Genomic DNA, 22,816 nt, shown 5'->3' with positions numbered 1-22,816 from the left:
TGTACACTCTGCTGGAGTGGAAGCTGTGTATCTGTACACTCTGCTGGCAGTGGGAGCTGTGTATCTGTACACTCTGCTGGCAGTGGGAGCTGTGTATCTGTACACTCTGCTGGGAGTGGGAGCTGTGTATCTGTACACTCTGCTGGGGTGGGAGCTGTGTATCTGTACACTCTGCTGGGGGTGGGAGCTGTGTATCTGTACACTCTGCTGGGGTGGGAGCTGTGTATCTGTACACTCTGCTGGGGGTGGGAGCTGTGTATCTGTACACTCTGCTGGGGTGGGAGCTGTGTATCTGTACACTCTGCTGGCAGTGGGAGCTGTGTATCTGTACACTCGCTGGGGGTGGGAGCTGTGTATCTGTACACTCTGCTGGAGTGGAGCTGTGTATCTGTACACTCTGCTGGGGGTGGGAGCTGTGTATCTGTACACTCTGCTGGCAGTGGGAGCTGTGTACCTGTACACTCTGCTGGCAGTGGGAGCTGTTTATCTGTACACTCTGCTGGGGGTGGGAGCTGTGTATCTGTACACTCTGCTGGGGGTGGGAGCTGTGTATCTACACTCTGCTGGGGGTGGAAGCTGTGTATCTGTACACTCTGCTGGGGGTGGGAGCTGTGTATCTGTACACTCTGCTGGGGGTGGGAGCTGTGTATCTGTACACACTGCTACGAATGGAAGCTGTGTATCTGTACACTCTGCTGGCAGTGGGAGCTGTGTATCTGTACACTCTGCTGGGGGTGGGAGCTGTGTATCTGTACACTCTGCTGGCAGTGGAGCTGGGTATCTGTACACTCTGCTGGCAGTGGGAGCTGTGTTCTGTACACTCTGCTGGGGGTGGGAGCTGTGTATCTGTACACTCTGCTGGGGGTGGGAGCTGTGTATCTGTACACTCTGCTGGCAGGTGGGAGCTGTGTATCTGTACACTCTGCTGGAGTGGGAGCTGTGTATCTGTACACTCTGCTGGGGTGGGAGCTGTGTATCTGTACACTCTGCTGGCAGGTGGGAGCTGTGTATCTGTACACTCTGCTGGCAGTGGGAGCTGTGTATCTGTACACTCTGCTGGGGGTGGGAGCTGTGTATCTGTACACTCTGCTGGCAGTGGGAGCTGTGTATCTGTACACTCTGCTGGGGGTGGGAGCTGTGTATCTGTACACTCTGCTGGCAGTGGGAGCTGTGTATCTGTACACTCTGCTGGGGGTGGGAGCTGTGTATCTGTACACTCTGCTGGGAGTGGAAGCTGTGTATCTGTACACTCTGCTGGCAGTGGGAGCTGTGTATCTGTACACTCTGCTGGCAGTGGGAGCTGTGTATCTGTACACTCTGCTGGCGGTGGGAGCTGTGTATCTGTACACTCTGCTGGCAGTGGGAGCTGTGTATCTGTACACTCTGCTAGGAGTGGGAGCTGTGTACTTGTACACTCTGCTGGCAGTGGGAGCTGTGTATCTGTACACTCTGCTGGGGGTGGGAGCTGTGTATCTGTACACTCTGCTGGGGGTGGGAGCTGTGTATCTGTACACTCTGCTGGCAGTGGGAGCTGTGTATCTGTACACTCTGCTGGCAGTGGGAGCTGTGTTCTGTACACTCTGCTGGGAGTGGGAGCTGTGTACTTGTACACTCTGCTGGAAGTGGGAGCTGTGCATCTGTACACTCTGCTGGCAGTGGGAGCTGTGTATCTGTACACTCTGCTGGGGGTGGGAGTTGTGTATCTGTACACTCTGCTGGGAGTGGGAGCTGTGTATCTGTACACTCTGCTGGGGAGTGGAGCTGTGTATCTGTACACTCTGCTGGGAGTGGGAGCTGTGTATCTGTACACTCTGCTGGCAGTGGGAGCTGTGTATCTGTACACTCTGCTGGGGGTGGGAGCTGTGTATCTGTACACTCTGCTGGCAGTGGGAGCTGTGTACCTGTACACTCTGCTGGGGGTGGGAGCTGTGTATCTGTACACTCTGCTGGCAGTGGGAGCTGTGTATCTGTACACTCTGCTGGGGGTGGGAGCTGTGTACTTGTACACTCTGCTGGAGGTGGGAGCTGTGTATCTGTACACTCTGCTGGGGGTGGGAGTTGTGTATCTGTACACTCTGCTGGAAGTGGGAGCTGTGTATCTGTACACTCTGCTGGCAGTGGGAGCTGTGTTTCTGTACACTCTGCTGGGGGTGGGAGCTGTGTTCTGTACACTCTGCTGGGAGTGGGAGCTGTGTATCTGTAAACTCTGCTGGGGTTGGGAAATGTGTATCTGTACACTCTGCTGGCAGTGGGAGCTGTGTATCTGTACACTCTGCTGGAGGTGGGAAATGTGTATCTGTACACTCTGCTGGGAGTGGGAGCTGTGTATCTGTACACTCTGCTGGCAGTGGGAGCTGTGTATCTGTACACTCTGCTGGGAGTGGGAGCTGTGTATCTGTACACTCTGCTGGCAGTGGGAGCTGTGTATCTGTACACTCTGCTGGCAGTGGGAGCTGTGTATCTGTACACTCTGCTGGGAGTGGGAGCTGTGTATCTGTACACTCTGCTGGCAGTGGGAGCTGTGTATCTGTACACTCTGCTGGGAGTGGGAGCTGTGTATCTGTACACTCTGCTGGGGGTGGGAGCTGTGTATCTGTACACTCTGCTGGAGTGGAAGCTGTGTATCTGTACACTCTGCTGGGGTGGGAGCTGTGTATCTGTACACTCTGCTGGAGTGGAAGCTGTGTATCTGTACACTCTGCTGGGAGTGGGAGCTGTGTATCTGTACACTCTGCTGGAGTGGAAGCTGTGTATCTGAACACTCTGCTGGGGGTGGGAGCTGTGTATCTGTACCCTTTGCTGGGCGTGGGAGCTGTGTATCTGTACACTCTGCTGGGTTTGTTAGCTGTATATCAGTAAACTCTGCTGGGGGTGGGAGCTGTGTATCTGTACACTCTGCTGGTAGTGGGAGCTGTGTATCTGTACACTCTGCTGGGGGTGGGAGCTGTGTATCTGTACAATCTGCTGGAGTGGGAGCTGTGTATCTGTACACTCTGCTGGGGGCGGGAGCTGTGTATCTGTACACTCTGCTGGAGTGGAGCTGTGTATCTGTACACTCTGCTGGGGGTGGGAGCTGTGTATCTGTACACTCTGCTGGAGTGGGAGCTGTGTATCTGTACACTCTGCTGGCAGTGGGAGCTGTGTATCTGTACACTCTGCTGGCGGTGGGAGCTGTGTATCTGTACACTCTGCTGGCAGTGGGAGCTGTGTATCTGTACACTCTGCTGGCGGTGGGAGCTGTGTATCTGTACACTCTGCTGGCAGTGGGAGCTGTGTATCTGTACACTCTGCTGGCAGTGGGAGCTGTGTATCTGTACACTCTGCTGGGTGTGGGAGCTGTGTATCTGTACACTCTGCTGGGGTGGGAGCTGTGTATCTGTACACTCTGCTGGCGTTGGGAGCTGTGTATCTGTACACTCTGCTGGCAGTGGGAGCTGTGTATCTGTACACTCTGCTGGGAGTGGGAGCTGTGTATCTGTACACTCTGCTGGCAGTGGGAGCTGTGTATCTGTACACTCTGCTGGGGGTGGGAGCTGTGTATCTGTACACTCTGCTGGCAGTGGAGCTGTGTATCTGTACACTCTGCTGGGGGTGGGAGCTGTGTATCTGTACACTCTGCTGGAGGTGGGAGCTGTGTATCTGTACACTCTGCTGGGGGTGGGAGCTGTGTATCTGTACACTCTGCTGGGGGTGGGAGCTGTGTATCTGTACACTCTGCTGGGGGTGGGAGCTGTGTATCTGTACACTCTGCTGGCAGTGGGAGCTGTGTATCTGTACACTCTGCTGGGAGTGGGAGCTGTGTATCTGTACACTCTGCTGGGGGTGGGAGCTGTGTACATGTACACTCTGCTGGCAGTGGGAGCTGTGTAGCTGTACACTCTGCTGGGGGTGGAGCTGTGTATCTGTACACTCTGCTGGGGGTGGGAGCTGTGTATCTGTACACTCTGCTGGGGATGGGAGCTGTGTATCTGTACACTCTGCTGGGGTGGGAGCTGTGTATCTGTACACTCTGCTGGGAGTGGAGCTGTGTATCTGTACACTCTGCTGGGGTGGGAGCTGTGTATCTGTACACTCTGCTGGGGGTGGGAGCTGTGTATCTGTACACTCTGCTGGGGATGGGAGCTGTGTATCTGTACACTCTGCTGGGGGTGGGAGCTGTGTACCTGTACACTCTGCTGGGGGTGGGAGCTGTGTATCTGAACACTCTGCTGGGGGTGGGAGCTGTGTATCTGTACCCTTTGCTGGGCGTGGGAGCTGTGTATCTGTACACTCTGCTGGGGGTGGGAGCTGTGTATCTGTACACTCTGCTGGGAGTGGGAGCTGTGTATCTGTACACTCTGCTGGGGGTGGGAGCTGTGTATCTGTACACTCTGCTGGCAGTGGGAGCTGTGTATCTGTACACTCTGCTGGGGGTGGGAGCTGTGTATCTGTACACTCTGCTGGGGGTGGGAGCTGTGTATCTGTACACTCTGCTGGGAGTGGGAGCTGTGTATCTGTACACTCTGCTGGGAGTGGAAGCTGTGTATCTGTACACTCTGCTGGGGGTGGGAGCTGTGTATCTGTACACTCTGCTGGGGTGGAGCTGTGTATCTGTACACTCTGCTGGGGTGGGAGCTGTGTATCTGTACACTCTGCTGGGAGTGGAGCTGTGTATCTGTACACTCTGCTGCAGTGGAGCTGTGTATCTGTACACTTTGCAGGGAGTGGATGCTGTGTATCTGTACAGTCTGCTGGCAGTGGGAGCTGTGTATCTGTACACTCTGCTGGGAGTGGGAGCTGTGTATCTGTACACTCTGCTGGGCAGTGGGAGCTGTGTATCTGTACACTCTGCTGGAGTGGGAGCTGTGTATCTGTACACTCTGCTGGGGGTGGGAGCTGTGTATCTGTACACTCTGCTGGGAGTGGGAGCTGTGTATCTGTACACTCTGCTGGGAGTGGGAGCTGTGTATCTGTACACTCTGCTGGAGTGGGAGCTGTGTATCTGTACACTCTGCTGGGAGGTGGGAGCTGTGTATCTGTACACTCTGCTGGGAGTGGAAGCTGTGTATCTGTACACTCTGCTGGCAGTGGGAGCTGGTGTATCTGTACACTCTGCTGGGAGGTGGAGCTGTGTATCTGTACACTCTGCTGGGAGTGGGAAGCTGTGTATCTGTACACTCTGCTGGGGGTGGGAGCTGTGTATCTGTACACTCTGCTGGGAGTGGGAAGCTGTGTATCTGTACACTCTGCTGGGGTGGGAGCTGGGTATCTGTACACTCTGCTGGGGGTGGGAGCTGTGTATCTGTACACTCTGCTGGGGGTGGGAGCTGTGTATCTGTACACTCTGCTGGGAGTGGGAGCTGTGTATCTGTACACTCTGCTGGGGGTGGGAGCTGTGTATCTGTACACTCTGCTGGGGGTGGGAGCTGTGTATCTGTACACTCTGCTGGGCAGTGGGAGCTGTGTATCTGTACACTCTGCTGGGGTGGGAGCTGTGTATCTGTACACTCTGCTGGGGAGTGGGAGCTGTGTATCTGTACACTCTGCTGGGCAGTGGGAGCTGTGTATCTGTACACTCTGCTGGGGTGGGAGCTGTGTATCTGTACACTCTGCTGGGAGTGGGAGCTGTGTATCTGTACACTCTGCTGGGGTGGGAGCAGTGTATCTGTACACTCTGCTGGGAGTGGAAGCTGTGTATCTGTACACTCTGCTGGCAGTGGGAGCTGTGTATCTGTACACTCTGCTGGGGGTGGGAGCTGTGTATCTGTACACTCTGCTGGGAGTGGGAGCTGTGTATCTGTACACTCTGCTGGGGTGGGAGCTGTGTATCTGTACACTCTGCTGGCAGTGGGAGCTGTGTATCTGTACACTCTGCTGGGGGTGGGAGCTGTGTATCTGTACACTCTGCTAGGAGTGGAAGCTGTGTATCTGTACACTCTGCTGGGGGTGGGAGCTGTGTATCTGTACACTCTGCTGGCAGTGGGAGCTGTGTATCTGTACACTCTGCTGGCAGTGGGAGCTGTGTATCTGTACACTCTGCTAGGGGTGGGAGCTGTGTATCTGTACACTCTGCTGGGGGTGGGAGCTGTGTATCTGTACACTCTGCTGGGGGTGGGAGCTGTGTATCTGTACACTCTGCTGGGGGTGGGAGCTGTGTATCTGTACACTCTGCTGGGGGTGGGAGCTGTGTATCTGTACACTCTGCAGGGGGTGTTATCTGTGTATCTGTACACTCTGCTGGCAGTGGGAGCTGTGTATCTGTACACTCTGCTGGCGGTGGGAGCTGTGTATCTGTACACTCTGCTGGGGGTGGGAGCTGTGTATCTGTACACTCTGCTGGCAGTGGGAGCTGTGTATCTGTACACTCTGCTGGGGGTGGGAGCTGTGTATCTGTACACTCTGCTGGGCGTGGGAGCTGTGTATCTGTACACTCTGCTGGGGGTGGGAGCTGTGTATCTGTACACTCTGCTGGAGTGGGAGCTGTGTATCTGTACACTCTGCTGGGGGTGGGAGCTGTGTATCTGTACACTCTGCTGGGGTGGGAGCTGTGTATCTGTACACTCTGCTGGCAGTGGGAGCTTTGTATCTGTAAACTCTGCTGGGGGTGGGAGTTGTGTATCTGTACACTCTGCTGGGGGTGGGAGCTGTGTATCTGTACACTCTGCTGGGGGTGGGAGCTGTGTATCTGTACACTCTGCTGGGGGTGGGAGCTGTGTATCTGTACACTCTGCTGGGGGTGGGAGCTGTGTATCTGTACACTCTGCTGGTGTGGAAGCTGTGTATCTGTACACTCTGCTGGGGGTGGGAGCTGTGTATCTGTACACTCTGCTGGGGGTGGGAGCTGTGTATCTGTACACTCTGCTGGGGTGGGAGCTGTGTATCTGTACACTCTGCTGGGGGTGGAGCTGTGTACTGTACACTCTGCTGGGCAGTGGGAGCTGTGTATCTGTACACTCTGCTGGGGGTGGGAGCTGTGTATCTGTACACTCTGCTGGGGTGGGAGCTGTGTATCTGTACACTCTGCTGGCAGTGGGAGCTGTGTATCTGTACACTCTGCTGGGGGTGGGAGCTGTGTAGCTGTACACTCTGCTGGGCAGTGGGAGCTGTGATCTGTACACTCTGCTGGGAGTGGGAGCTGTGTATCTGTACACTCTGCTGGGAGTGGGAGCTGTGTATCTGTACACTCTGCTGGGGGTGGGAGCTGTGTATCTGTACACTCTGCTGGGAGTGGGAGCTGTGTATCTGTACACTCTGCTGGCAGTGGGAGCTGTGTATCTGTACACTCTGCTGGGCGGTGGGAGCTGTGTATCTGTACACTCTGCTGGGGTGGGAGCTGTGTATCTGTACACTCTGCTGGGCAGTGGGAGCTGTGTATCTGTACACTCTGCTGGGGTGGGAGCTGTGTATCTGTACACTCTGCTGGGAGTGGAGCTGTGTATCTGTACACTCTGCTGGGGTGGGAGCTGTGTATCTGTACACTCTGCTGGGGTGGGAGCTGTGTATCTGTACACTCTGCTGGGGGTGGGAGCTGTGTATCTGTACACTCTGCTGGGGGGGGGAGCTGTGTATCTGTACACTCTGCTGGGGGTGGGAGCGGTGTGTCTGTACACTCTGCTCGAGTGGGAGCTGTGTACTTGTACACTCTGCTGGCAGTGGGAGCAGTGTATCTGTACACTCTGCTGGGGGTGGGAGCTGTGTACATGTATACTCTGCTGGGGTGGGAGCTGTGTATCTGTACACTCTGCTGGCAGTGGGAGCTGTGTATCTGTACACTCTGCTGGGGAGTGGAGCTGTGTATCTGTACACTCTGCTGGCAGTGGGAGCTGTGTATCTGTACACTCTGCTGGGGGTGGGAGCTGTGTATCTGTACACTCTGCTGGGAGTGGGAGCTGTGTATCTGTACACTCTGCTGGCAGTGGGAGCTGTGTATCTGTACACTCTGCTGGGGGTGGGAGCTGTGTATCTGTACACTCTGCTGGCGGTGGGAGCTGTGTATCTGTACACTCTGCTGGGGGTGGGAGCTGTGTATCTGTACACTCTGCTAGGAGTGGAAGCTGTGTATCTGTACACTCTGCTGGGGGTGGGAGCTGTGTATCTGTACACTCTGCTGGCAGTGGGAGCTGTGTATCTGTACACTCTGCTGGGGTGGGAGCTGTGTATCTGTACACTCTGCTGGGAGTGGGAGCTGTGTATCTGTACACTCTGCTGGCAGTGGGAGCTGTGTATCTGTACACTCTGCTGGGGGTGGGAGCTGTGTATCTGTACACTCTGCTGGGAGTGGGAGCTGTGTATCTGTACACTCTGCTGGGGGTGGGAGCTGTGTATCTGTACACTCTGCTGGGGGTGGGAGCTGTGTATCTGTACACTCTGCTGGGAGTGGGAGCTGTGTATCTGTACACTCTGCTGGGGGTGGGAGCTGGTGTATCTGTACACTCTGCTGGCAGTGGGAGCTGTGTATCTGTACACTCTGCTGGGGGTGGGAGCTGTGTATCTGTACACTCTGCAGGCAGTGGGAGCTGTGTATCTGTACACTCTGCTGGCAGTGGGAGCTGTGTATCTGTACACTCTGCTGGGGTGGGAGCTGTGTATCTGTACACTCTGCTGGCAGTGGGAGCTGTGTATCTGTACACTCTGCTGGGGGTGGGAGCTGTGTATCTGTACACTCTGCTGGCAGTGGGAGCTGTGTATCTGTACACTCTGCTGGGAGTGGGAGCTGTGTATCTGTACACTCTGCTGGGGGTGGGAGCTGTGTATCTGTACACTCTGCTGGCAGTGGGAGCTGTGTATCTGTACACTCTGCTGGGGGTGGGAGCTGTGTATCTGTACACTCTGCTGGGGTGGGAGCTGTGTATCTGTACACTCTGCTGGGGTGGGAGCTGTGTATCTGTACACTCTGCTGGAGTGGAGCTGTGTATCTGTACACTCTGCTGGGGTGGGAGCTGTGTATCTGTACACTCTGCTGGGGTGGGAGCTGTGTATCTGTACACTCTGCTGGGGGTGGGAGCTGTGTATCTGTACACTCTGCTGGGAGTGGGAGCTGTGTATCTGTACACTCTGCTGGGGGTGGAGCTGTGTATCTGTACACTCTGCTGGGGGTGGGAGCTGTGTATCTGTACACTCTGCTGGGGTGGGAGCTGTGTATCTGTACACTCTGCTGGAGTGGGAGCTGTGTATCTGTACACTCTGCTGGGGTGGGAGCTGTGTATCTGTACACTCTGCTGGCAGTGGGAGCTGTGTATCTGTACACTCTGCTGGGGGTGGGAGCTGTGTATCTGTACACTCTGCTGGAGTGGGAGCTGTGTATCTGTACACTCTGCTGGCAGTGGAGCTGTGTATCTGTAACACTCTGCTGGGGTGGGAGTGTGTATCTGTACACTCTGCTGGCAGTGGGAGCTGTGTATCTGTACACTCTGCTGGGAGTGGGAGCTGTGTATCTGTACACTCTGCTGGGGTGGGAGCTGTGTATCTGTACACTCTGCTGGGCAGTGGAGCTGTGTATCTGTACACTCTGCTGGAGTGGGAGCTGTGTATCTGTACACTCTGCTGGGCAGTGGGAGCTGTGTATCTGTACACTCTGCTGGGCGTGGGAGCCTGTGTATCTGTACACTCTGCTGGCAGTGGAGCTGTGTATCTGTACACTCTGCTGGGGTGGGAGCTGTGTATCTGTACACTCTGCTGGGGTGGAAGCTGTGTATCTGTACACTCTGCTGGGTGTGGAGCTGTGTATCTGTACACTCTGCTGGGGGTGGGAGCTGTGTATCTGTACACTCTGCTGGGTGGGAGCTGTGTATCTGTACACTCTGCTGGGGTGGGAGCTGTGTATCTGTACACTCTGCTGGGAGTGGGAGCTGTGTATCTGTACACTCTGCTGGAGTGGGAGCTGTGTATCTGTACACTCTGCTGGGGTGGGAGCTGTGTATCTGTACACTCTGCTGGGGGTGGGAGCTGTGTATCTGTACACTCTGCTGGGGTGGGAGCTGTGTATCTGTACACTCTGCTGGGGTGGGAGCTGTGTATCTGTACACTCTGCTGGGAGGTGGGAGCTGTGTATCTGTACACTCTGCTGGCAGTGGGAGCTGTGTATCTGTACACTCTGCTGGGGTGGGAGCTGTGTATCTGTACACTCTGCTGGGGTGGGAGCTGTGTATCTGTACACTCTGCTGGGGAGTGGAGCTGTGTATCTGTACACTCTGCTGGGTGTGGGAGCTGTGTACCTGTACACTCTGCTGGGGGTGGGAGCTGTGTATCTGTACACTCTGCTGGGCAGTGGGAGCTGTGTATCTGTACACTCTGCTGGAGGTGGGAGCTGTGTAACTGTACACTCTGCTAGGGATGGGAGTTGTGTATCTGTACACTCTGCTGGAAGTGGGAGCTGTGTATCTGTACACTCTGCTGGCAGTGGGAGCTGTGTTTCTGTACACTCTGCTGGGGGTGGGAGCTGTGTATCTGTACACTCTGCTGGCAGTGGGAGCTGTGTATCTGTACACTCTGCTGGGGGTGGGAGCTGTGTATCTGTACACTCTGCTGGGAGTGGGAGCTGTGTATCTGTACACTCTGCTGGAGTGGGAGCTGTGTATCTGTACACTCTGCTGGGTGGGAGCTGTGTATCTGTACACTCTGCTGGGCAGTGGAGCTGTGTATCTGTACACTCTGCTGGAGTGGGAGCTGTGTATCTGTACACTCTGCTGGGGGTGGGAGCTGTGTATCTGTACACTCTGCTGGAGTGGAGCTGTGTATCTGTACACTCTGCTGGGGTGGGAGCTGTGTATCTGTACACTCTGCTGGGGGTGGGAGCTGTGTATCTGTACACTCTGCTGGGGTGGGAGCTGTGTATCTGTACACTCTGCTGGGGTGGGAGCTGTGTATCTGTACACTCTGCTGGGAGTGGGAGCTGTGTATCTGTACACTCTGCTGGGAGGTGGGAGCTGTGTATCTGTACACTCTGCTAGGGTGGAGCTGTGTATCTGTACACTCTGCTGGGGTGGGAGCTGTGTATCTGTACACTCTGCTGGAGTGGAGCTGTGTATCTGTACACTCTGCTGGGGGTGGGAGCTGTGTATCTGTACACTCTGCTGGGGTGGGAGCTGTGTATCTGTACACTCTGCTGGGGTGGGAGCTGTGTATCTGTACACTCTGCTGGCAGTGGGAGCTGTGTATCTGTACACTCTGCTGGGGGTGGGAGCTGTGTATCTGTACACTCTGCTGGAAGTGGGAGCTGTGTATCTGTACACTCTGCTGGCAGTGGGAGCTGTGTATCTGTACACTCTGCTGGGGGTGGGAGCTGTGTATCTGTACACTCTGCTGGGGGTGGGAGCTGTGTATCTGTACACTCTGCTGGGGTGGGAGCTGTGTATCTGTACACTCTGCTGGGGGTGGGAGCTGTGTATCTGTACACTCTGCTGGAGTGGGAGCTGTGTATCTGTACACTCTGCTGGAGTGGAGCTGTGTATCTGTACACTCTGCTGGGGGTGGGAGCTGTGTATCTGTACACTCTGCTGGCAGTGGGAGCTTTGTATCTGTAAACTCTGCTGGGGGTGGTAGCTGTGTATCTGTACACTTTGCTGGGGTGGGAGCTGTGTATCTGTACACTCTGCTGGCAGTGGGAGCTTTGTATCTGTAAACTCTGCTGGGGGTGGGAGTTGTGTATCTGTACACTCTGCTGGGAGTGGGAGCTGTGTATCTGTACACTCTGCTACGAGTGGGAGCTGTGTATCTGTACACTCTGCTGGCGGTGGGAGGTGTGTATCTGTACACTCTGCTGGCAGTGGGAGCTGTGTATCTGTACACTCTGCTGGCAGTGGGAGCTGTGTATCTGTACACTCTGCTGGGTGTGGGAGCTGTGTTTCTGTACACTCTGCTAGGAGTGGAAGATGTGTATCTGTACACTCTGCTGGGAATGGGAGCTGTGTTTCTGTACACTCTGCTGGCAGTGGGAGCTGTGTATCTGTAAACTCTGCTGGGTTGGGAGCGGTGTGTCTGTACACTCTGCTGGGAGTGGGAGCTGTGTACTTGTACACTCTGCTGGCAGTGGGAGCTGTGTATCTGTACACTCTGCTGGCAGTGGGAGCTGTGTATCTGTACACTCTGCTGGAGGTGGGAGCTGTGTATCTGTACACTCTGCTGGGGGTGGGAGCTGTGTATCTGTACACTCTGCTGGCAGTGGGAGCTGTTTATCTGTACACTCTGCTGGGGTGGGAGCTGTGTATCTGTACACTCTGCTGGGCAGTGGAGCTGTGTATCTGTACACTCTGCTGGGGGTTGGAGTTGTGTATCTGTACACTCTGCTGGGAATGGAAGCTGTGTATCTGTACACTCGGCTGGGAGTGGGAGCTGTGTATCTGTACACTCTGCTGGCAGTGGGAGCTGTGTATCTGTACACTCTTCTGGGGGTGGGAGCTGTGTATCGGTACACTCTGCTGGAGTGGGAGCTGTGTATCTGTACACTCTGCTGGGTGGGAGCTTTGTATCTGTACACTCTGCTGGGGGTGGGGAGCTGTTGTATCTGTACACTCTGCTGGCAGTGGGAGCTGGTATCTGTACACTCTGCTGGGGTGGGAGCTGTGTATCTGTACACTCTGCTGGGGTGGAGCTGTGTATCTGTACACTCTGCTGGGTGGGAGCTGTGTATCTGTACACTATGCTGGGGTGGGAGCTGTGTATCTGTACACTCTGCTGGGGGTGGGAGCTGTGTATCTGTACACTCTGCTGGGGTGGGAGCTGTGTATCTGTACACTCTGCTGGGGTGGAGCAGTGTATCTGTACACTCTGCTAGGAGTGGGAGCTGTGTATCTGTACACTCTGCTGGCAGTGGGAGCTGTGTATCTGTACACTCTGCTGGGGGTGGGAGCTGTGTATCTGTACACTCTGCTGGAGTGGAAGCTGTGTATCTGTACACTCTGCTGGGGTGGGAGCTGTGTATCTGTACACTCTGCTGGGGGTGGGAGCTGTGTATCTGTACACTCTGCTGGAGTGGAAGCTGTGTATCTGTACACTCTGCTGGGGGTGGGAGCTGTGTATCTGTACACTCTGCTGGAGTGGAAGCTGTGTATCTGTACACTCTGCTGGCAGTGGGAGCTGTGTATCTGTACACTCTGCTGGCAGTGGGAGCTGTGTATCTGTACACTCTGCTGGCGGTGGGAGCTGTGTATCTGTACACTCTGCTGGGGGTGGGAGCTGTGTATCTGTACACTCTGCTGGGGTGGGAGCTGTGTATCTGTACACTCTGCTGGGGGTGGGAGCTGTGTATCTGTACACTCTGCTGGGGGTGGGAGCTGTGTATCTGTACACTCTGCTGGGGGTGGGAGCTGTGTATCTGTACACTCTGCTGGGGTGGGAGCTGTGTAACTGTACACTCTGCTGGGGCTGGGAGCTGTGTATCTGTACACTCTGCTGGGGGTGGGAGCTGTGTATCTGTACACTCTGCTGGCAGTGGGAGCTGTGTATCTGTACACTCTGCTGGCAGTGGGAGCTGTGTATCTGTACACTCTGCTGGGGGTGGGAGCTGTGTATCTGTACACTCTGCTGGGAGTGGGAGCTGTGTACTTGTACACTCTGCTGGAGGTGGGAGCTGTGTAACTGTACACTCTGCTGGGGGTGGGAGTTGTGCATCTGTACACTCTGCTGGAAGTGGGAGCTGTGTATCTGTACACTCTGCTGGCAGCGGGAGCTGTGTTTCTGTACACAATGCTGGGGGTTGGAGCTGTGTATCTGTACACTTTGCTGGGAGTGGAAGCTGTGTATCTGTACACTCTGCTGGGGGTGGGAGCTGTGTATCTGTACACTCTGCTGGAGTGGAAGCTGTGTATCTGTACAACTCTGCTTGGCAGTGGGTAGCTGTGAATCTGTACACTCTGCTGGGTGGGAGCTGTGTATCTGTACACTCAGCTGGGGTTGGGAGCTGTGTATCTGTACACTCTGCTCGAGTGGGAGCTGGTGTATCTGTACACTTGCTGGGCGTGGAGCTGTGTACTGTACACTCTGCTGGGAGTGGGAGCTGTGTATCTGTAACTCTGCTGGGGTGGGAAATGTGTATCTGTACACTCTGCTGGCAGTGGGAGCTGGGTATCTGTACACTCTGCTGGGGGGGAGGCTGTTTATCTGTAACTCTGCTGGGGGTGGGAGTTGTGCATCTGTACACTCTGCTGGAAGTGGGAGCTGTGTATCTGTACACTCTGCTGGCGGTGGGAGCTGTGTTTCTGTACTCTCTGCTAGGAGTGGAAGATGTGTATCTGTACACTCTGCTGGGGTGGGAGCTGTGTATCTGTACACTCTGCTGGCGGTGGGAGCTGTGTATCTGTACACTCTGCTGGGGGGGGAGCTGTGTATCTGTACACTCTGCTGGGGGTGGGAGCTGTGTATCTGTACACTCTGCTGGGGTGGGAGCTGTGTATCTGTACACTCTGCTGGGGGTGGGAGCTGTGTATCTGTACACTCTGCTGGGGGTGGGAGCTGTGTATCTGACACTCTGCTGGGGGTGGGAGCTGTGTATCTGTACACTCTGCTGGGGTGGGAGCTGTGTATCTGTACACTCTGCTAGGAGTGGAAGCTGTGTATCTGTACACTCTGCTGGGGGTGGGAGCTGTGTATCTGTACACTCTGCTGGGGGTGGGAGCTGTGTATCTGTACACTCTGCTGGCAGTGGGAGCTGTGTATCTGTACACTCTGCTGGCAGTGGGAGCTGTGTATCTGTACACTCTGCTGGGGGTGGGAGCTGTGTATCTGTACACTCTGCTGGGGTGGGAGCTGTGTATCTGTACACTCTGCTGGCAGTGGGAGCTGTGTATCTGTACACTCTGCTGGGGGTGGGAGCTGTGTATCTGTACACTCTGCTGGGGGTTGGAGCTGTGTATCTGTACACTCTGCTAGGTGTGGAAGCTGTGTATCTGTACACTCTGCTGGGGGTGGGAGCTGTGTATCTGTACACTCTGCTAGGTGTGGAAGCTGTGTATCTGTACACTCTGCTGGGGGTGGGATCTGTGTACCTGTACACTCTGCTGGGGGTGGGAGCTGTGTATCTGTACACTCTGCTGGGGGTGGGAGCTGTGTATCTGTACACTCTGCTGGGAGTGGAGCTGTGTATCTGTACACTCTGCTGGGGGGTGGAGCTGTGTTATCGTACACTCTGCTGGGGTGGAGCTGTGTATCTGTACACTCTGCTAGGGAGTGGGAGCTGTGTATCTGTACACTCTGCTGGGGGTGGGAGCTGTGTATCTGTACACTCTGCTCGGAGTGGAAGCTGTGTATCTGTACACTCTGCTGGGGGTGGGAGCTGTGTATCTACACTTTGCTGGGGTGGGAGCTGTGTATCTGTACACTCTGCTGGGGGTGGGAGCTGTGTATCTGTACACTCTGCTGGGAGTGGAGCTGTGTATCTGTACACTCTGCTGGAGTGGGAGCTGTGTATCTGTACACTCTGCTGGGAGTGGGAGGCTGTGTATCTGTACACTCTGCAGGCGGTGGGAGCTGTGTATCTGTACCACTCTGCTGGGAGTGGGAGTCTGTGTATCTGTACACTCTGCTGGCAGTGGGAGCTGTGTATCTGTACACTCTGCTGGGGAGTGGGAAGCTGTGTATCTGGTACACTCTGCTGGGGGTGGGAGCTGTGTATCTGTACACTCTGCTGGAGTGGAAGCTGTGTATCTGTACACTCTGCTGGCAGTGGGAGCTGTGTATCTGTACACTCTGCTGGCAGTGGGAGCTGTGTATCTGTACACAATGCTGGGGGTGGGAGCTGTGTATCTGTACACTCTGCTGGGGGTTGGAGCTGTGTATCTGTACACTCTGCTGAGGGTGGGAGCTGTGTATCTGTACACTCTGCTGGGGGTGGGAGCTGTGTATCTGTACACTCTGCTGGCAGTGGGAGCTGTGTTTCTGTACACTCTGCTGGGGGTGGGAAATGTGTATCTGTACACTCTGCTGGGGGTGGGAGCTGTGTATCTGTACACTCTGCTGGCAGTGGGAGCTGTGTATCTGTACACTCTGCTGGGGGTTGGAGCTGTGTATCTGTACACTCTGCTGGGGGTGGGAGCTGTGTATCTGTACACTCTGCTGGGGGTTGGAGCTGTGTATCTGTACACACTGCTGGGGGTGGGAGCTGTGTATCTGTACACTCTGCTGGGGGTGGGAGCTGTGTATCTGTACACTCTGCTGGGGGTTGGAGCTGTGTATCTGTACACTCTGCTGGGAGTGGGAGCTGTGTATCTGTACACTCTGCTGGGGTGGGAGCTGTGTATCTGTACACTCTGCTGGGGGTGGGAGCTGTGTATCTGTACACTCTGCTGGCAGTGGGAGCTGTGTATCTGTACACTCTGCTGGGGTGGGAGCTGTGTATCTGTACACTCTGCTGGGGGTGGGAGCTGTGTATCTGTACACTCTGCTGGGGGTGGGAGCTGTGTATCTGTACACTCTGCTGGCAGTGGGAGCTGTGTATCTGTACACTCTGCTGGGGGTGGGAGCTGTGTATCTGTACACTCTGCTGGGGGTGGGAGCTGTGTATCTGTACACTCTGCTGGGGGTGGGAGCTGTGTATCTGTACACTCTGCTGGGGGTGGGAGCTGTGTATCTGTACACTCTGCTGGCAGAGGGAGCCGTGTACCTGTACACTCTGCTGGGGGTGGGAGCTGTGTATCTGTACACTCTGCTGGGAGTGGGAGCTGTGTATCTGTACACTCTGCTGGGGGTGGGAGCTGTGTATCTGTACCACTCTGCTGGGGTGGGAGCTGTGTATCTGTACACTCTGCTGGGGTGGGAGCTGTGTATCTGTACACTCTGCTGGGGTGGGAGCTGTGTATCTGTACACTCTGCTGGGGGTGGGAGCTGTGTATCTGTACACTCTGCTGGGGTGGAGCTGTGTATCTGTACACTCTGCTGGGCGTGGGAGCTGTGTATCTGTACACTCTGCTGGGGTGGGAGCTGTGTATCTGTACACTCTGCTGGGGGTGGGAGCTGTGTATCTGTACACTCTGCTGCGGGTGGAAGCTGTGTATCTGTACACTCTGCTGGGGGTGGGAGCTGTGTATCTGTACACTCTGCTGGGGTGGGAGCTGTGTATCTGTACACTCTGCTGGAGTGGGAGCTGTGTATCTGTACACCTCTGCTAGGGGGTGGAGCTGTGTATCTGTACACTCTGCTGGGGGTGGGAGCTGTGTATCTGTACACTCTGCTGGGGTGGGAGCTGTGTATCTGTACACTCTGCTGGGGGTGGGAGCTGTGTATCTGTACACTCTGCTGGGGGTGGGAGCTTTGTATCTGTACACTCTGCTGGGGTTTGGGAGCTGTGTATCTGTACACTCTGCTGGGGGTGGGAGCTGTGTATCTGTACACTCTGCTGGGAGTGGGACCTGTGTACTTGTACACTCTGCTGGAGGTGGGAGCTGTGTATCTGTACACTCTGCTGGGGGTGGGAGCTGTGTATCTGTACACTCTGCTGGCAGTGGGAGCTGTGTATCTGTACACTCTGCTGGGGGTGGGAGCTGTGTATCTGTACACTCTGCTGGCAGTGGGAGCTGTGTATCTGTACACTCTGCTGGGGGTGGGAGCTGTGTATCTGTACACTCTGCTGGGAGTGGGAGCTGTGTATCTGTACACTCTGCTGGCAGTGGGAGCTGTGTATCTGTACACTCTGCTGGAGTGGGAGCTGTGTATCTGTACACTCTGCTGGCAGGTGGGAGCTGTGTATCTGTACACTCTGCTGGGGTGGGAGCTGTGTATCTGTACACTCTGCTGGCAGTGGGAGCTGTGTATCTGTACACTCTGCTGGGGGTGGGAGCTGTGTATCTGTACACTCTGCTGGGTGGGAGCTGTGTATCTGTACACTCTGCTGGGGGTGGGAAGCTGTGTATCTGTACACTCTGCTGGGGGTGGGAGCTGTGTATCTGTACACTCTGCTAGGTGTGGGAGCTGTGTATCTGTACACTCTGCTGGGGGTGGGAGCTGTGTATCTGTACACTCTGCTGGGGGTGGGAGCTGTGTATCTGTACACTCTGCTAGGTGTGGAAGCTGTGTATCTGTACACTTTGCTGGGGTGGGAGCTGTGTATCTGTACACTCTGCTGGCAGTGGGAGCTGTGTATCTGTACACTCTGCTGGGGGTGGGAGCTGTGTATCTGTACACTCTGCTGGGGGTGGGAGCTGTGTATCTGTACACTCTGCTGGGGTGGGAGCTGTGTATCTGTACACTCTGCTGGGGGTGGGAGCTGTGTATCTGTACACTCTGCTGGGGGTGGGAGCTGTGTATCTGTACACTCTGCTGGGGGTGGGAGCTGTGTATCTGTACACTCTGCTGGGAGTGGAAGCTGTGTATCTGTACACTCTGCTGGGGGTGGGAGCTGTGTATCTGTACACTCTGCTGGGGGTGGGAGCTGTGTATCTGTACACTCTGCTAGGGGTGGGAGCTGTGTATCTGTACACTCTGCTGGGGGTGGGAGCTGTGTATCTGTACACTCTGCTGGGAGTGGGAGCTGTGTATCTGTACACTCTGCTGGGGGTGGGAGCTGTGTATCTGTACACTCTGCTGGGGGTGGGAGCTGTGTATCTGTACACTCTGCTGGGGGTGGGAAGCTGTATATATGTACACTCTGCTGGGGGTGGGAGCTGTGTACTTGTACACTCTGCTGGAGGTGGGAGCTGTGTATCTGTACACTCTGCTGGGGTGGGAGCTGTGTGTCTGTACACTCTGCTAGGTGTGGAAGCTGTGTATCTGTACACTCTGCAGGGGGTGGGAGCTGTGTATCTGTACACTCTGCTGGGGTGGGAGTTGTGTATCTGTACACTCTGCTGGGGTGGGAGCTGTGTATCTTGTACATCTCTGCTGGGGGTGGGAGCTTGGTACTGTACACTCTGCTGGGGTGGGAGCTGTGTATCTGTACACTCTGCTGGGGGTGGGAGCTGTGTATCTGTACACTCTGCTGGGTGTGGGAGCTGTGTATCTGTACACTCTGCTGGGGGTGGGAGCTGTGTATCTGTACCCTCTGCTGGGCGTGGAGCTGTGTATCTGTACACTCTGCTGGGAGTGGGAGCTGTGTATCTGTACACTCTGCATGGGGTGGGAGCTGTGTATCTGTACACTCTGCTGGGTGGAGGAGTGGTATCTGTACACTCTGCTGGGTGTGGGAGCTGTGTATCTGTAACCTCTGCTGGAGTGGGAGCTGTGTTATCTGTACACTCTGCTGGGGGTGGGAGCTGTGTAATCTGTACACTCTGCTGTGGGTGGAGCTGTGTATCTGTACACTCTGCTGGGGGTGGAGCTGTGTATCTGTACACTCTGCTGGGAGTGGAGCTGTGTATCTGTACACTCTGCTAGGTGTGGAAGCTGTGTATCTGTACACTCTGCTGGGGGTGGAAGCTGTGTATCTGTACACTCTGCTGGTGGTGGGAGCTGTGTATCTGTACACTCTGCTGGCAGTGGGAGCTGTGTATCTGTACACTCTGCTGGGGGTGGAAGCTGTGTATCTGTACACTCTGCTGGAGTGGAAGCTGTGTATCTGTACACTCTGCTGGGGGTGGGAGCTGTGTATCTGTACACTCTGCTGGCAGTGGGAGCTGTGTATCTGTACACTCTGCTGGCAGTGGGAGCTGTGTATCTGTACACTCTGCTGGGGGTGGGAGCTGTGTATCTGTACACTCTGCTGAGGGTGGGAGTTGTGTATCTGTACACTCTGCTGGGGTGGGAGCTGTGTATCTGTACACTCTGCTGGGGGTGGGAGCTGTGTATCTGTACACCTCTGCTGAGGTGGAGGAGCTGTGTTCTGTACACTCTGCTGGCAGTGGGAGCTGTGTATCTGTACACAATGCTGGGAGTTGGGAGCTGTGTATCTGTTTACACTCTGCTGGCGTGTGGAGCTGTTGTATCTGTACACTCTGCTGGGAGTGGAGCTGTGTATCTGTACACTCTGCTGGGGTGGGAGCTGTGTATCTGTACACTCTGCTGGCGAGTGGGAGCTGTGTATCTGTACACTCTGCTAGGGGTGGAAGCTGTGTATCTGTACACTCTGCTGGGTGGGAGCTGTGTATCTGTACACTCTGCTGGGGTGGGAGCTGTGTATCTGTACACTCTGCTGGGGTTGGAGCTGTGTAACTGTACACTATGCTGGGGTTGGAGCTGTGTATCTGTACACTCTGCTGGGCGTGGGAGCTGTGTATCTGTACACTCTGCTGGGGGTGGGAGCTGTGTATCTGTACACTCTGCTGGGGTGGGAGCTGTGTATCTGTACACTCTGCTGGGGGTGGGAGCTGTGTATCTGTACACTCTGCTGGGGGTGGGAGCTGTGTATCTGTACACTCTGCTGGGGGTGGGAGCTGTGTATCTGTACACTCTGCTGGGGGTGGGAGCTGTGTATCTGTACACTCTGCTGGGGGTGGGAGCTGTGTATCTGTACACTCTGCTGGGGTGGGAGCTGTGTATCTGTACACTCTGCTGGGGTGGGAGCTGTGTATCTGTACACTCTGCTGGGGTGGGAGCTGTGTATCTGTACACTCTGCTGGGGGTGGGAGCTGTGTATCTGTACACTCTGCTGGGGTGGGAGCTGTGTATCTGTACACTCTGCTGGGAGTGGGAGCTGTGTATCTGTACACTCTGCTGGGGGTGGGAGCTGTGTATCTGTACACTCTGCTGGGGGTGGGAGCTGTGTATCTGTACACTCTGCTGGGGTGGGAGCTGTGTATCTGTACACTCTGCTGGGGGTGGGAGCTGTGTATCTGTACACTCTGCTGGGAGTGGAAGCTGTGTATCTGTACACTCTGCTGGGGTGGGAAGCTGTGTATCTGTACACTCTGCTGGGTGGGGAGTTGTGTATCTGTACACTCTGCTGGGGGTGGGAGCTGTGTATCTGTACACTCTGCTGGGAGTGGGAGCTGTGTATCTGTACACTACTGCTGGGGGTGGGAGCTGTGTATCTGTACACTCTGCTGGAAGTGGGAGCTGTGTATCTGTACACTCTGCTGGCAGTGGGAGCTGTGTATCTGTAAACTCTGCTGGGGGTGGGAGTTGTGTATCTGTACACTCTGCTGGCAGTGGGAGCTGTGTATCTGTACACTCTGCTGGGGGTGGGAGCTGTGTATCTGTACACTCTGCTGGAGTGGAAGCTGTGTATCTGTGCACTCTGCTGGGGGTGGGAGCTGTGTATCTGTACACTCTGCTGGGGGTGGGAGCTGTGTATCTGTACACTCTGCTGGGGTGGAAGCTGTGTATCTGTACACTCTGCTGGGGGTGGGATGCTGTGTATCTGTACACTCTGCTGGCAGTGGGAGCTGTGTATCTGTACACTCTGCTGGGGGTGGAGCTGTGTATCTGTACACTCTGCTGGGGTGGGAGCTGTGTATCTGTACACTCTGCTGGCGTGGGAGCTGTGTATCTGTACACTCTGCTGGGGGTGGGAGCTGTGTATCTGTACACTCTGCTGGGGGTGGGAGCTGTGTATCTGTACACTCTGCTGGGGTGGGAGCTGTGTATCTGTACACTCTGCTGGGAGTGGAGCTGTGTATCTGTACACTCTGCTGGCGTGGGAGCTGTGTATCTGTACACTCTGCTGGGCGTGGGAGCTGTGTATCTGTACACTCTGCTGGCAGTGGGAGCTGTGTATCTGTACACTCTGCTGGGGGTGGGAGCTGTGTATCTGTACACTCTGCTGGGAGTGGAGCTGTGTATCTGTACACTCTGCTGGGGGTGGGAGCTGTGTATCTGTACACTCTGCTGGGGTGGGAGCTGTGTATCTGTACACTCTGCTGGAGTGGAAGCTGTGTATCTGTACACTCTGCTGGGGTGGGAGCTGTGTATCTGTACACTCTGCTGGGTGGGAGCTGTGTATCTGTAACACTCTGGCTGGGTGGGAGCTGTGTATCTGTACACTCTGCTGGGGGTGGGAGCTGTGTATCTGTACACTCTGCTAGGAGTGGAGGCTGTGTATCTGTACACTCTGCTGGGGGTGGGAGCTGTGTATCTGTACACTCTGCTGGCAGTGGGAGCTGTGTATCTGTACACTCTGCTGGGGGTGGGAGCTGTGTATCTGTACACTCTGCTAGGAGTGGAAGCTGTGTATCTGTACACTCTGCAGGGGGTGGGAGCTGTGTTCTGTACACTCTGCTGGCAGTGGGAGCTGTGTATCTGTAAACTCTGCTGGGGTTGGGAAATGTGTATCTGTACACTCTGCTGGCAGTGGGAGCTGTGTATCTGTACACTCTGCAGGGGGTGGGAGTGTGTATCTGTACACTCTGCTGGGAGTGGGAGCTGTGTATCTGTACACTCTGCTGGGGGTTGGGAGCTGTGTATCTGTACACTCTGCTACGAGTGGAAGCTGTGTATCTGTACACTCTGCTGGGGGTTGGAGCTGTGTATCTGTACACTCTGCTGGGGGTGGAGGCTGTGTATCTGTACACTCTGCTGGGGGTGGGAGCTGTGTATCTGTACACTCTGCTGGGGGTGGAAGCTGTGTATCTGCACACTCTGCTGGGAGTGGAGCTGTGTATCTGTACACTCTGCTGGGGGTGGGAGCTGTGTATCTGTACACTCTGCTGGGGGTGGGAGCTGTGTATCTGTACACTCTGCTGGAGTGGGAGCTGTGTATCTGTACACTCTGCTGGGGTGGGAGCTGTGTATCTGTACACTCTGCTGGGGGTGGGAGCTGTGTATCTGTACACTCTGCTGGGAGTGGAGCTGTGTATCTGTACACTCTGCTGGGGGTGGGAGCTGTGTATCTGTACACTCTGCTGGAGTGGGAGCTGTGTATCTGTACACTCTGCTGGCAGTGGGAGCTGTGTATCTGTACACTCTGCTGGGGTGGGAGCTGTGTATCTGTACACTCTGCTGGGAGTGGGAGCTGTGTATCTGTACACTCTGCTGGGGT

This window comes from Carcharodon carcharias, chromosome 15 (genome assembly GCF_017639515.1).
Source record: "Carcharodon carcharias isolate sCarCar2 chromosome 15, sCarCar2.pri, whole genome shotgun sequence".
Taxonomy (NCBI): Eukaryota; Metazoa; Chordata; class Chondrichthyes; order Lamniformes; family Lamnidae; genus Carcharodon; species Carcharodon carcharias.
This window is presented reverse-complemented; position numbering follows the sequence as displayed.